Source organism: Mustela nigripes, chromosome 18, assembly GCF_022355385.1.
Source record: "Mustela nigripes isolate SB6536 chromosome 18, MUSNIG.SB6536, whole genome shotgun sequence".
NCBI classification, from domain to species: Eukaryota; Metazoa; Chordata; class Mammalia; order Carnivora; family Mustelidae; genus Mustela; species Mustela nigripes.
Window position 1 is genome coordinate 39,962,000 of NC_081574.1, and position 11,532 is coordinate 39,973,531.

At 38.9% G+C, this 11,532-nt stretch overlaps 1 protein-coding gene across 2 annotated transcripts in view; it reads right to left on the reverse strand.

Annotated features, from left to right (window-relative positions):
* LOC132006506 (arylamine N-acetyltransferase 1) overlaps positions 1-8,848 on the reverse strand; it is a 149,879-nt gene extending 141,031 nt beyond the window's left edge. The window contains exon 1 of one of the 2 annotated variants that reach the window (XR_009401120.1): positions 8,775-8,848. The gene's annotated coding sequence lies outside the window, so the exon portion shown is untranslated. The remainder of the gene's footprint in view (positions 1-8,774) is intronic. The other variant, XM_059384342.1, reaches the window with a different exon arrangement.
* Positions 8,849-11,532: the final 2,684 nt, after the last annotated feature.

The following is an 11,532-nucleotide window of genomic DNA, read 5'->3' on the forward strand; positions in this document are numbered from 1 at the left end:
ATGATCCCAGGGTCCTGGGATCGAGCCCCACATCAGGCTCTCTGCTCAGCAGGGAAGGCCGCTTCTCCCTCTCTCTGTCTGCCTCTCTGCCTACTTGTGATCTCTCTGTCAAATAAATAAATAAAATTAAAAAAAAAAACTAATGATGCTAATGTTGGCTAACTGAATATGATTTAAAAAAAAAAGAATAAATTCTTAGAAAAAACACACAAAATTATGGGGCACCTTGGTGGGCACAGTCAGTTAAGCACCCAACTCTTGGTTTCAGTTCATGTCACGTTCTCAAGGCAGTGAGATCTAGCCCCACATTAGGCTCTGGCTCCCCAGAGAATCAGCTTAAGACTCTCCCCACACCTTGTCCCTCCCCCCTGCTTTCTTTTCCTCTCTCTAAAATGAATAAATAAATCTTTAAAAAGAACAAAAAAGTCTAAAAGTAATGGGACATAAAAAGATATTACATGTAAAGGGAAATAAAAAGGAAATTGGGCTACCAATAATTGTATCAGAAAAAGTAGATCTTAAAACGAGTGTAATGAGACCAAAAAAGTGCATTACATAATGATAAAGGGATCGATACAACAAGAGGCTATAAAATGAGTATCTACACACTGGACTTAGAAGCATCTAACAACATAAAACAATACTGACAGACATAAAGTGAGGAACTGACAGTCATGCAATAATAACAGGAGATTTTAAACATTTCACTAACATCAATGAATCAACCATCTAGAGAGAAAATCAATAAGGAAACTTCGGCCTTAAATGACATATTAGCTGGAGCACTTAGATACAGATAGAATATTCCATCAAAAACAGCAGAATACATATTTTTCAAGTGCACAAAGAACATTTACAAGGACAGATTGCATTTTAGGCTGCAAATAACTCTCAGTAAGTTTAAGAAGACTGAAGTCATATCAACTATCTTTCCTGACCACAAGAGTTTGAAACTTGAAATCAATTACAAGAAGAAACCTTGAAAAAAAAAAAAAAGAAAGAAAGAAAGAAAGAAGAAATCATATTAAAACTCAAGACAAATGAAAATGGAAACAAAATATTGCAAAACCTCTGAGATGCAACAAAAACAGTTCTATTAGGGAAGTTTACTGCAATATAGGCCTATCCCGAGATTAAAAAAAAAAAAAAAAAGAAAAAAAAAACCTCAAATAAACAATCAACCTTACAACTGAAGGAACTAGAAAAAGGACAAAGTCCAAAGTTAGTATAAGGAAGGAAATAAAAATTAGCAAGAAAATAAATAAAATAGAGACTAAAAAATTCCTTTAAAAATCAGTGAAAGTAGGAGTTGTTTTACTGAAAAGATAAACAAAATTACAAACATTTATCCAGATTTAATAAAAAAAAAAAAAGAGAGAGAGAGAGCACGAGCCCAAATAAGTAAAATAAGAAATGGGAGAGAAGTTACAATGGATAAATAAACAAAGGGTAATAAGAGACTACTTTGAGCAATTGCCTGCCAACCAGTGGGACAAGCTAGAAGAAATGGATGAATTCCTAGAAACACACTCTCTTCCAGGACTGAGTCAGCTGAAATGGAAAATCTGAGTGGACATATTACTATCAATAAAATTGAATAATAAAAAAAACTCCAAATAAACAGGAGTTCAGGACCAGATGGCTTCAAAGATAAATGCTACCAAATATTTAAAGAAGAGGGTTTCAGCGGGATGGGGGTAGATGGGATAACAGGGTGATGGGTATTAAAAAAGACATGTGATAGAGTGAGCACTGAGTGTTATGCAGAACTGATGAAGCACTGAACATTACATCAAAAACTAATGATGTGTTATATGTTGGCTAATTGAACTTAATAAAAAAATTAATGTCAAAAAAGAAATTTGTTTTGATGTAGTATTGAAGGTGAGACCCTAAATTTCCTATGAGTAAAAACATTCACAAAAATATTTCTCTTGAAAACAATGTTATTAATCTTTAATTGGTTTTATCTAAGAAAGCTTAATTTTTACTGATTTTCTTTCTTTTTATGAAATACAATGAGATCTTCTAATCCTAAATTATGATTAATTTTTTTGTCTGTTTTATTTTAGTCAAGGGAAATTTATAATATCTTTTTTTATTGATTCTGTTCCCCACAATAATAGACAATGCTTACAAAAATATATATAAGAAAATAAAGAAAGGTTAATACCTATCCTGGTGGAAATATTCCAAAAGAATGAAGAGGAATGCTTCCAAAATCATTAAAGGACACCAATATTACCCTGATCCCAAGACCAGGGAAAGACACCACAAAAAACAGAAAACTATAGGCCAGTATTCCTGATGAATGAAAATGCAAAAATCCTCAAAAACTATCAGCAAAACAAACTCAATTATACATTCAAAGGATCATAACCATGATCGACTGGGATTTATTCCAGAGATGAAAGGATTGTTCAACATTCACAAATGAGTCATAGTAATGCAACATATTAACAAAAAGGATAAAAACCACATTTTCATCTTAATAGATACAGAAAAAAGCATTTGATAAAATTCAACTGTCATTTATGACAAAAACTCTCAACAACCTGAGTATAGAAGGAACATATCTCAACATAATATAGAACATGTATGACCAAGCAACAGCTAACATCATACTCCATGGGGAAAAGATGAAAGCTTTTCCTCTAAGATCAGGAGTAAGACAAGGATGCCCATAGTTGCCACTTTATTTATTTTTTTTTAGCATTTTTTTAAAATTTATTTTTTATTTTCAGCATAACAGTACTCATTATTTTTGCACCACACCCAGTGCTCCATGGAATCCGTGCCCTCTATAATACCCACCACCTGGTACCCCAACCTCCCACCCCCGCCCCTTCAAAACCCTCAGATTGTTTTTCAGAGTCCATAGTCTCTCATGGTTCACCTCCCCTTCCAATTTCCCCAACTCCTTTCTCCTCTCTATCTCCCCATGTCCTCCGTGCTATTTGTTATGCTCCACAAATAAGTGAAACCATATGATAATTGACTCTGCTTGACTTATTTCACTCAGCATAATCTCTTCCAGTCCCATCCATGTTGCTACAAAAGTTAGGTATTCGTCCTATCTGATGGAGGCACAATACTCCATAGTGTATTGGACCACATCTTTCTTATCCATTTGTCCATTGAAGGGCATCTTGGTTCTTTCCACAGTTTGGCGACCGTGGCCATTGGTCGCCATCTGGGGTACAGATGGCCCTTATTTTCACTACATCTGTATCTTCAGGGTAAATACCCAGTAGTGCAATTGCAGGGTCACAGGGAAGTTCTATTTTTAATTTCTTGAGGAATCTCCACACTGTTCTCCAAAGAGGCTGCACCAACTTGCATTCCCACCAACAGTGGAAGAGGGTTCCCCTTTCTCCACATCCCCTCCAACAAATGTTGTTTCCGGTCTTGCTAATTTTGGCCATTCTGACTGGTGTAAGGTGATATCTCAATGTGGTTTTAATTTGAATCTCCCTGATGGCTAGTGATGATGAACATTTCTTCATATGCCTGATAGCCATTTGTTTGTCTTCATTGGAGAAGTGTCTGTCCATATCTTCTGCCCATTTTTTGATATGATTGTCAGTTTTGTGTGTGTTGAGTTTGAGTTCATTATAGATCCTGGATATCAACCTTTTGTCTGTACTGTCATTTGCAAATATCTTCTCCAATTCTGTGGGTTGCCTTTTTGTTTTCTTGACTGTTTCCTTTGCTGTGCAGAAGCTTTTGATTTTGATGAAGTCCCAAAAGTTCATTTTCACTTTTGTTTCCTTTGCCTTTGGAGATATATCTTGAAAGAAGTTGCTGTGGCTGATATCGAAGAGATTACTGCCTATGTTCTCCTCTAGGATTCTATGGATTTCTGTCTCACATTGAGGTCTTTTATCCATTTTGAGTTTATCTTTGTGTACGGTGTAAGAAAATTGTTGAGTTTCATTCTTCTACATATAGCTGCCCAGTTTTCCCAGCACCATTGATTGAAGAGACTGTCTTTTTTCCGCTGTATATTTTTTCCTGTTTTGTCGAAGATTATTTGACCATAGAGTTGAGGGTTCATATCTGGGCTCTCTACTCTGTTCCACTGGTCTATGTGTCTGTTTTTATGCCAGTACCATGCTGTCTTGGTGATCACAGCTTTGTAGTAAAGCTTGAAATCAGGTAATGTGATGCCCCCCATTTTATTTTTGTTTTTCAACATTTCCTTAGCAATTTGGGGTCTCTTCTGATTCCATACAAATTTTTGGATTATTTGCTCCAGCAAATAGAAGAATACCGGTGGAATTTTATTGGAATAGCATTAGAAGTATAGATTGCTCTAGGCAGTATAGACATTTTAACAATGTTCATTCCTCTGATCCAAGAGCATGGAATGGTCTTCCATCTTCTTGTGTCTTCTTCAATTTCTTTCATGAGTGTTCTGTAGTTCCTCGAGTACAGATCCTTTACCTCTTTGGTTAGGTTTATTCCCAGGTATCTTATGGTTCTTGGTGCTATAGTAAATGGAATCGATTCTCTAATTTCCCTTTCTGTATTTTCATTGTTAGTGTATAAGAAAGCCACTGATTTCTGTACATTGACTTTGTATCCTGCCACATTACTGAATTGTTGTATGAGTTCTAGTAGTCTGGGGGTGGAGTCTTTTGGGTTTTCCATATAAAGAATCATGTCATTTGCGAAGAGGGAGAGTTTGACTTCTTCATTACCAATTTGGATACATTTTATTTCTCTTTGTTGTCTGATTGCTGTTGCTAGGACTTCTAATACTATGGTGAACAAGAGTGGTGAGAGTGGGCATCCTTGTGTTCCTGATCTCAACGGGAAGGTTGCAAGCTTTTTCCCATTGAGGATGATATTTGCTGTGGGTCTTTCATAGAAAGTATAGGGATGGAGGGAACATTCCTGAACTTCATAAAATCTATCTATGAAAGACCCACAGTTGCCACTTTAATTCAACATAGAATTGTAAGTTCTAGCAATAGTGTCAGAGAAGAAAAATAAATGAAAAAAAGAATCTAAGTGGAAATAACGAATAAAATGTTACTATTTGCAGAAAACATGATATTTATACACAAAACTCTACAGACTCCACCAAATAAACCCCTATTAGAATTAATAAATGAATTAAGTAGGGTTGTAATATACAAAATTAATATACATAAATCTATGGAAATTCAGTCAGCTCTTGGACATCGGTAACTGATACGGGTTAGTGTACAAAATATGTAAAGAACTCACAAGCTCATTATCCAAAACAAATAAAAAAATATCCAGTTAAAAAGTAGACATAGGACCTAAATAGACACGTTTCCAAAGAAGACATAAAGATGCCCAACAGACACATGAAAAACACTCAACATCACTAGTATCAGGGAAGTGTAGATCAAAACAGCAATGAGATATTACCTCACACCTGTTAGAATGGCTAAAATAAAAAATAAAAGAAATAATGAGAGTTACCAAGGATGTGGAGAAAAAGAACCCTCTTGCACTGTTGGTCAGAAAGTAAGCTAGAATAGCCACTGTGGAAAACAATGAGGATTTGAGGTGTCTCAAAAAATTTAAAATAGAATTATGATGGGATCCAGTAATTCCACTACTCAGTATTTACCCAAAGAAAACAAAAACGCTAATTGAAACAATCAGCGTTTTGAATGGGCGGGGGATGGGAGGTTGGGGTGCCAGGTGGTGGGTACTATAGAGGGCACGGATTGCATGGAGCACTGGGTGTGGTGCAAAAATAATGAATACTGTTATGCTGAAAAAATAAAAAGCATATTGTCATATGCAAAGAAAAAAAAAGAAAAGATACATACATGTTTATGTTTACTGCAGAATTATTTATAATAGCCACATGCAAAAGAATGATACTGGACCACTTTCTTATAATATACATAAAAATCATCTTAAAATGGACTTAAATGTGGGACCCCAAACCATAAAACTACTATAAGAAAGCATTCAAAATCATTTCTTAGCCATTGGTTTGCACAATATTTTTTTTATCTGTTTCTTCAGGCATTGGCAACAAAAGCAAAAATAAACAAATGAGACTACATCAGCAAAAAAAATTTTTTTTCTTAGATTTTATTTATTTGTCAGAGAGACAGGGAGTACACACAAACAGGCAGAGTCGCAGGCAGAGGCAGCAAGAGAAGCAGGCTCTCTGCTGAGCAAGGAGCCCTATGGGAGACAATCTCAGCACCCTGGGATCATGACCTGAGCTGAAAGCAGCAGCTTAACCAACTGAGCCACCCAGGCATCCCAGCCAAAAATTTTTAACAGCAAAGAATGCTATCAACAAAATTAAGTCAACCTACTGAATAAGAGAAGATATTTGCAAATGATATAGCTACTAAGGGGTTAATATATATAATACAGAAAGAACTCACAAGCTCACCATCAAATACAAATGAACAAACAACCCAATTAAAAAATAGGCAGAGGCTCTGAATAGATATGTTTACAAAGACACACAGATGGTCAACAGACACATGAAAAGATGCTTAACATCACTATTCATCAGGGAAATACAAATCAAAACCACAATGAGATATCACCTCACACCTGTCAGAATAGCTAGTATAAAAAAAGGGGGGGGGGGAAGAAATAGCAAGTGTTGGGGCACATGGCTGTCTCAGTCAGTAGAAAATGTGACTCTTGATCTTGGGGTCATGTGTTCAAGCTGCACATTGGGCATAGAGCTTACTTTTAAAAAAAGAAAGCAAGCATAGATTAAGATGTGAAGCATAGAGACCCTTGTGCACTTTTGGTACAGTATAGTAGTTCTTCAAAAAAATTAATAATAGAATTGCAATGCAATTCAGCAATTCCATTTCTGTGTATTTATGTGAAGAAAATGAAAACATTAATTCAAAATTTATTGAAGTTAATTGCAGAGTTATTTATAATAGCCAAAATATAGAAGCAATCTAACTTTCCATTAATAGATTAATGGATCAAATAAATTTAAATTTATATAGTGGAATGTTACAATGTACAAGACAGGGAATATAGATAATATATGTAACAATTTTGTATGGTGACATATAGCAGCTGGGTTTATCTTGGTGATCATTTCAAAATGTACATATAAATTTTGAATCACTGTGTTGTACACCTGAAACTAATATAAAATTGTATGTCAATTTACTCAGTAAAAGAGAAAATTTAAAAAATTAAATAAAAAGCCTCCAGGTAAATTCAAAGTACAATCAAATTTGAAAAATATTGTGCAGAGACAGAATTCTCACTCTTTCCCATATGAGCTACATAATCTCAGACAACAACTCTTGCCACACTGTTTCTCAGATTATTCCTGTATGTATTTGTGCTCAAGTACATTTTTCAGTATCTGCTTTCAATTCTTTTGAATATGTACCCAGGAATAGAATTGCTGAGTTGAATACTAGAATTTTAGGGAGTGCTCTTGAATGATTTTTCTTTCTATATGCTTTTCTTTTCTTTTCCCATCCTATCCATTCTGCTTTGGCTCTGAAGACCATCACAAGAACACTACAGCCCAGCCCAGTCCCATGGGCAAGTGGCCAGCACAGCAATGTTCCAGATGGAAAACAAGAAGTTGCCAGGCAAGCCATTCCCACAGACCATCGTTGATCTGTCACTGGAAATCCTCATACAGGAAAAACAATTGGTACAGTCAAATACAGTTGGAATGAGCTCCAGGAAGTAGGAAGTTCTGAGAGTTTTTTTTTTTTTTTTTTTTTTTGTGGTGGTGGTTTGTTTGTTTTGCCCTCCTCAGGAGGAGAAATTCAGACTTGAAGGTAAAATATGCCTATTTTTAAAGTTGGATCTGAACTTTTTAAACTTACAAAGGGCAAACAAAATAAGTCTCTGTATAGAATACAGCCTATAGTTGACGGTTAATTTCTTTTGGAGTGTGAGAGGGCCAGCTGTTTTGTGATTGAGAAACTAAAACAAGGGCCTTGTGAAGGGAAAGAGAAGTTTATTTAAAAAGAGTCAACAGATATGTTGTGGAAATCATGCCAAAGTCTGGAAGCAATGTCCAGAGTAGATAGCTCAATGGGCCCCTTCCTCCTGGGGCTGTCTGCTTCATCAGGTTCCTCTCTCTGAAGGAATTCTGTACCTCTGTGCTCAGTGCCAACAGTGAAGGTTATTCCTGTCATTATGGCTCCTGAGAACCTCCCCTCTAATCTTTCCAACAAGATGGACCTTTCTTCAGGAATCCCCTTAAACATTGCAGACAATGCAACCTAGCCTCCCTGGACATTTGGGATTATTAGAGAATTTGTGACCAGCTAATGCAGGAGGAGCAGGAAATATGAATTTGCTGCTTACTAGGGCTGAGCTCTTTGGGACAGAGCAAGTTGCAAACAGAGGAGGAGGACATCACTCTTTCAATTATCCAAGAGAGAAATCCCTGAGCAGTCACTATACATATTAGTTTTTATACACTTCTTTAATCCACACAACAATCCTAAGTAAACTCTCATTATCTCCATTTTACTGATGTACCAACTGACTTTTAGAGATGCAGAGTGACCTGCCCACGTCCTCACAGCTAGTTTGTCATGTGGCTGTGACTATAACCCCTATAACCAAGACAGTTTAAATCAAGTGTCTGTTATTTTATAGGCTATATAGTAGGTATAGCATAAGGATTCAAAGTATGTGTTAACCAAACTTTCTGAACCACCATAGGACCTGAAATTCAGGAGAATATCATGTCTAGTCCTCTAGACTCACATTTAAGACAGGATTAAACCCCAATTTCAAAACATAAACAAGTCACTTACCGATCTCCACTAGGACTAATAACAAGGAACCAGGCTGACTGCAGTCTTACCACTTCCAGCACCAGTACAGGAAGTAGTCAGGAAAGCCCTTCCTGGTTTTCTAAAATGCTCCACCCCCAGAATTGAGTTAAATTCCCCTAGAGATCTCTGGGAAATGTAGTTTGGGGCCTTACATTGTGTTTGTGTGCCGCTTATTCAAATCCATTTATTGGAAAAGAGTGGGGAGCTGTATTATCTGATGAACCTTAGCCACAGTCTGTAAGGTTGTACTTGACAGAGTTTCTGCTCTTATGGAGCCCAAAACCAGATGTCCTATGTGTAATGTGGGAGGTGAGAGTTTTGATGGGGTCCAGAAAAAACAGATCTATTAACCGAGAGGAGGCAGAAGATGAAAATTTTAAACCACTCTCCCCAGTTTATGACACCTTTTTTCATCAAGTTCTGTGAGGCCCCTCAGTTTCTATATTTCTTTATCCCCCATCTTTCAGTCTCGTTACTCACTGTGAAGGAGCAGGAGGCTGGCTGAGGATAAAGCAAAAGCTGGCGCCTTGCACCCCCACCTTCACCCGCTCCCCTCCATAGGTGTAGCATTCCTCAGGCACCCCTGATTGCCATAAAATGATAAATAGTTAACTTGCAGAGATCATAGTCCTGCAAGGTAGGAGTCTCCCTTGGTTTGCAAATGTCCTTGAGATTTACAACAAAGAAGTTACCTTATCAATAGCCCTAATGTCACCCTCCCCTCCATGAAAAACTGAAGGAGGCGGAGGCGGAGGTAGAAGGAAAAGTAAATAAAGTTAAATTTCTTCTAAACCTAAATCTCATTAACAAGGATGCTTGATAGCAGGAATGTAACATTCCACCAGGAGACTCCAATTGTCTTTACTTGATAGTAACCAGGCCTTCAATATCCTGATAGTGCTTTTTTCGCATGCGTGGGCTAACCGGCCAGTTCTGCTTCTGTAAGATTGCTTTGTCTGCTTTCGCACGCGGGTCCCCTGACCCAATCCACTGACGCCAAGTATGCCTGTTCAAACTATCAATCAATCAGCTCAGCCCCACCCGAAACTTGTTTGTATCTGTCTATAAAAATCCTGCACTGACCCAGCTCCGGACCTCTCGGCATTATCGGCAACGAGCGGCGCAGAGGTCCAGGTTCGAACCTGCAATAAACGACCCTTGCTGATTGGCTTTGACTCACGTCTCCGGTGGTCTTTTAAGGTGGGGGTAATACTCTATTGGCATATCAACTGCAGCTCAAGGCACTGTATAGTGTTTCTGAAATGTGTCCACATATGTGTATGAATGTGATATATGTAATGTGGTTTCTTTTCTGCTTGTGTTTTAAATTTACATTAATGGGAAAGGAGGAGCAAGATGATGGAGAAGAAGGAGACCCTGTTTCAACCAGTCCCCTGTGTTGGGTCAGCGGGCTCCAGGAGTGCAGGAGGAACAATAGAAATGACCGCTGGGGGCTGCTGTCTTCCAGCAGACAATGCAACCTAGCCTCCCTGGACATATATGGATGTGAGCCCATGCCCTACCTTGGCCCAAAAAAAGACCCCTGCCAACTCCCTCCCAGTGCTACTTCCCTGAGTCTGCTTTCCAGAGTTGGGGAACCTCACCCGAGGGTGCCCACCCCCCTGGTGAGACTTTCCTGGCTCCCCTTCTTCTGAGCCCTGAAATTTCACCAGAGAGTGCCTTTAATAAATCTTGCCTTGTGCCTGCCTCATCTGGTGTTCTGTTTACCTCACCTGCAAAACTTTACACCCCGAATTGAGCTAAATATCTATCAGAACACTCTGAGTGATGAAGTTCTAGAACCTAGGTGAGGTTCGGTGGGCTGAGGTCCGGAGCCGATGACCAAGAAATAATTCTTGAGACATCTTTGGTGCAAAATGGTGGTTTATTCAAGCACTGGGACAGGATCTGTGGGCAGGAAGAGCTGCGGCTGCCCCGGGTTGTGAGGGATGGCAGGTTAGGTACCCTGTGGTTGGGGGAAGGTGAGGGGAAGGGAGGTTTCAGTGGAGTTTTCATATGCTAAAGAAGGCCTATAAGGTACCAGGATGTCCCAGGCCTGCCGGAGGCCTTGCCCTTGCGGCTGGATCAATGTTGTCTTTAGACCAGCCATTAACATTAAGATAGTTGGGAGACTTTTTGGTGGGGTGTCACAATTCTGCTATCAATCCTCTTTGTTAGTGAGATTTAGGACGTTTGTAAGCCTAGGGAGTCTCCTGTCTAGCAGGATTGTGAGCCCTGCAAGTTAACTATTTGCTTATTGTTAGTGGCAGTCAGGGCTGCCTGAGGGATGCTACACAAATGACAGAGGGGAAGCGGATGGGGGGGGTACAAGGTGCCAGCTTTTGCTTTGTCTTCAGCCAGCCTCGTGCTCCCTCATCATGAGCACCCATGAAATAAGTCTGAGATATTAGATTATACACTTCTGAATCTCTGGGGGAGCAGGAGATCATCAGTGAAGAGGGAAAGGGAAGTGGGAGTGAAAGACAGGCGGATCCCCTTACCCAAGAATTCAACACTGCCACAGGATGCAAACAGCAAGAGGTTCTTTATTGTAGCGCGGGCGCCTGCGGGTGGTCAGCAGCTCCTGCTAGCTGAGCACCCCAGGCTGGGGTGGTGCAGGATTTTTATAGACAGGTACAAACAAGTCCCAGATGGGACGGGGCCGATTGGCTGACAATTTGAACATTTGCAAAAAGGCATAGTTGGTGTTAGCGGATTGGCTTTGGAAGACCCCCTC